Source organism: Epinephelus lanceolatus, chromosome 13 (assembly GCF_041903045.1).
Source record: "Epinephelus lanceolatus isolate andai-2023 chromosome 13, ASM4190304v1, whole genome shotgun sequence".
Lineage (NCBI taxonomy): Eukaryota > Metazoa > Chordata > Actinopteri > Perciformes > Serranidae > Epinephelus > Epinephelus lanceolatus.
Window position 1 is genome coordinate 4,709,455 of NC_135746.1, and position 4,550 is coordinate 4,714,004.

The window sequence follows — 4,550 nt, forward strand, 5'->3', positions numbered from 1 at the left end:
AATAGGCTTTCGGGAACACGTGCACACCACGATGGCATTGCTCTGGCGTTTGAGCGCGCCTGCCGCATGTTTACATTGAAAACAATGAATCTGAGGGCCCTAAATCACGGCATGTGTTCGGCCCCTAACACCGCCTGCTGGTGTGAAAAGTTATTTCCTCTTACGCAGGCGCAGAATGTACTCAGCTATAGTCTTTGCGATGCGTGTGAGTGCAACTTCTTGGCCTAGACACAGGCAATGTGAGCATTCAGCGTCATACTTTTTACAAACTTGACATGTTGCAGTCCATTCAGAACGGGCCTGCGACCCACTTTTGGACCGCGACCCACCAATTGGGAACCACTGGTCCAGGCCATTCTTCTGATGACCTAATCAGCAGTGGTGTAGTGGAAGGTATGTGCGGGTATTCAGAGTGTAGGCTACTGGCCTTTAACGGTGTACCCACCAACCATCTACCTCCCTCCTCGGTAACCTTCCCATCTTCTCACTAATACACACCTCATCAACAACAACAACTACACCACTGCTCATTTGGTATTTTTTTAGACAATATAAAGTTTCTCTGGGGCCACAGGAGAAATTATACAACTGTTTCCCCCAGGCTCAGTACTCTGGCGCCCCTAAACACGACTAAATGGATGTTCATTTGTAAAATCGATGGAGCACCCCTGTATGATAAATGTATTGTTTCCCAGTTCCCTGTGCTGCACCTGGTGAAACCCATCTGATACAGTGCATGCTTTTGCATTTCTGTGCTTGTGATGACTAAATTGTCCAGAAAGGATGTGGTGAAGAAAGAAGAAAGGTCACAAGAGGACGTTTTAGGTTTAAGGACATGGTTGTATGATTGTGTTTGGATCAGAATTAGACTCAGAAGATAAAGGTAATGTTTAATGTTGGCATTACTTTGGGTTTATGTCTCAGATTAAGGCTGTATTTGGTTTAGATTCAGATATTTAGGACAAAGTTGAGAAGGCTAGGATTAGATCTAAGGTCAAAGACTGAAAGTAGTCGGTGAAGATTCACTACAGCATGTGTGTTAACGTCTCTGTGTGTGTCTGCTTAGCGTACCTTCCAAGCAGCACCCCGTGGTCCTCTCCTCTTCTGCGGCCCTGGTGTGCCTCATTAAAGCCCAGTTACAGGACACCTCCTCCTCCTCATCCTCGCAGCAGATGGACAGACGCTGGGTGATAATATTCCTGGGAGTTTGGAGGGGCGTCACTGTTTATATAACCCAGAGAATCTTATTAAAAAGTCGCTCTCCTTCCGTCTTGAACTCGGGGTTAATTAGCTCACTTCCTAGCTGCCGGTATGCATGGAGGCCTCTGAATGGTCACAGTGGTTGTTATGGGCGACCAGGCTTGTCTTATCTCCTGTTGCCTGTTGGGATTCTGCTGAGGAGCTGAGACTGAGAAGGACACAGTGTTTATGTAGTCTGGGAAACACACACACACTCACACACACACCAGCAGCAGCAGTGCACTCATACACACAGCTGAAAGAGCCCACTCTGAAGCACATGGAGGCAAGCTGTGAGGACACACAGGGCTACGCAGACATAGTATGCGGAAAACAAAAAGCACATGTCGCAGATTCTCACACAATGTGTAACAAGCTTTGTTTGACAAATGTGTTAAAGATTAAAACTTGTTATCACTGTGGGCACGCTCAAAGCAAAATAGTGGCAGCAGACAGCGTGTGTGAATCGCAGCAGAAGGTTGTGTGAAATTTTTCAAAATAAAATGAACTTTTAAAAACAAAACAAACATGTACATGCATATGCACATGATGTTTATTGATGACACAAATGGTCCTGCATCGCCAGACAAAAGTCCACACTGTGTGAATTCATAGTGAGTAATATCAAAGCAAATTTGCGTGACTCATAAACACTGTAACAAATATTATTACAGCACAGGCTGTAGAGATGTCTGCCTTCTCTCAAATAAAATGGAGCTAGATGACACTCAGCTTGTGCTGCTCAAAGTGCCAAAAAATACATTTAAAAAATTGTCTCTTTCCAGAAATCATGACCCAGTTACTCAAGATAATCCACAGACATTGTTGTGAGCAGTTTCATGTAGGAACTATTTTCTTTCGACCAAACTACACCCACCAACTGTATCACTGCGCAGAGGGAAGCATGCATCTACTCATGGATGAGAGGCTTGTGCTCATAACAGTTTGAGATGTAAACATTAATGGCGTCATCACCGGCTGAGCTGTAACGTTAACTAGCTCAGTGGTGCTAGGTGAGCTAGCAGTAGATGCGTACGTCCTTCCGTAATGTGATACAGTTCATGGGTGTAGCTTGGCTAAAGAAAATAGTTCATCGCCTAGAAGGAAGTGTGCATCTACTCACGGATGAGAGGTTCATGCTCATAACTGTTTTAGATGTAAACGTTAATGACATCCTCCTTGGCTTAGCTTTAATGTTAGCTAGCTCAGTGGTGCTAGGTGAGCTAGCAGTAGATACACACTTCCATCTGTGCGGCAATACAGTTCACGGTTGTAGTTTGGTGGAAAGAAAACAGTTCACTGAGTAGAGGGAAGCGTGCATCTACTCATGAACAAGAGGCTTGTGCTCGTGACAGCATGAGATAAACATTAATGGCGTCCTCCTTGGCTGAGCTTTAATGTTAGCTAGCTCAATGGTGCTAGGTGAGCTAGCAGTAGATGCATGCTTCCTTCTGCACGGTGATACAGTTCCTGGGTGTAGTTTGGTAGAAAGAAAATAGTTCACCGTGCAGAAGGAAATGTGCATCTACTCATGGACGAGAAGCTTGTGCTCGTAACAGTGTAAGATGAAAACACTGATGCTGTCCTCCTCAGCTAAACTTTAACATTTTCTAGCTCAGTGGTGTTAGGTCCATGAGTAGATGCATGCTTCCTTATGCACAGTAATACAGTTGGTTGTTTGTAGTTTGGTAGAAAGAAAATAGTTCCTACATGAAACTGCGTTGAGTTTTCCAAATGTATTTTTTGGCGCTTTGAGCACCACAAGCTGAGTGCCATCTAGTTCCATTATTTTAGAGAGAAGGCAGACATCTCTACAGCTGATACCTCCAACACTCAGTGACTCACACCAAAACAATCTAGACTGATTAACAGCACTACAGGTAAGAGGTAAAATACGTATTTTTGATTGTAACATGAACTGCCGCTTTAAGTGTTGACCACTGATTCAGTCATGAAGTGTTTGAATTCATGTTCCTCTTAGGGGTAATTTCAAAGAAACTGTTACCTAGGAGATGATAGGAAGTAGGTCGTCAAGGCTTTCCCCCGCTTCCCTCTGCCCTTGAATGTGACATACATACCAAACATATACTGTACTGCACACTCCCCTACATACATACATACATGCCAAATCGCTGTGCAGATGCTTGTTTCACATGTGACCTGCTTTCCTGTCAGGCAGTTTTATCATTTTCAACACATCCTCAGTCTTCTCTATTGTTCTCTGAATCTCTTCATCATTATCCAGCCTGCGCTGCGTTAGAGACTGCAGGCCGACACTGAAATCTCTTTTTCAAGTGAAATAATGAAGCATGACGAGACAATGACAAGTGACACATTTGAAGGCAAACAAAATGCAAGCACAACCCGCAATTAAGGGCTGGATTTAAAATATAAGACAAGAGACCTACTGAGGAAGTGTTTGATAATTGAATATAAGAAGGTGATGGGGAAAATGAGAAAATAAAGACAAACATGTGATGTATGAGTGACAGTACTTTTTTAAATATATCTCACAGACATCAAAGATTAATGGGAGACACTACAGGTAAACAGTTTTTTTCATGCACTGGTCAATTTTAAGATTTTGTACTATTTTGCCTCCATAAAAAATCTTCTTTCAGACAAGTGGAGAGAAGATATACAAAATACACATTTAGGATTTTATTATGGTGAAGATTTCTGTTTTGGAAATATATTCAAACGGCACATATATTTTAATTAGATCATTCCAATTCTCATTTGTACATTAAAACATAAAATTTCAGAAAGCTTGTAATACAAAAAATAATTGTCTTAATGTAAGTAATCAACTGGGGAAGTTTCATGCTGATATCTATTAGTTAATTATTTTCCCCTGTTCACCTATAGTGTCTTATTTTTGGTCTAAAAATGTATGAAATTAATAAAAATATGTTTTTTCTATATATATTTATTTTCTGATTGTTGGAGTGATTTAAGAAAAAAAAAAAGAATAAATAAATTTAAATGGTGATAAGTTAAATCTTCACCCTGTTCACCTGGGGTGTCTTATTTTTGGTCTAAAGGTGTATGAAATTTTGTGAAAATGTGTTATTTTCTCGTGCTCAAGGCCAGAAATCTTCACTTCAGTAGCACTTACATAGACCAAATTTCCCATTTTTATTTGTATTCATATTCTGAAGGTTTTTGCAGGAGTGTGTGTTTATATATCATTCATAGCCTAATTTATATAACATTTTGTTTCTAAAAACATGGCAAAAACTGCTTGTTATTCATGGCTGGTGACCACATTTGCTGTTTTATTGAGTGATAAAAACAGATTTCCTCAGTAA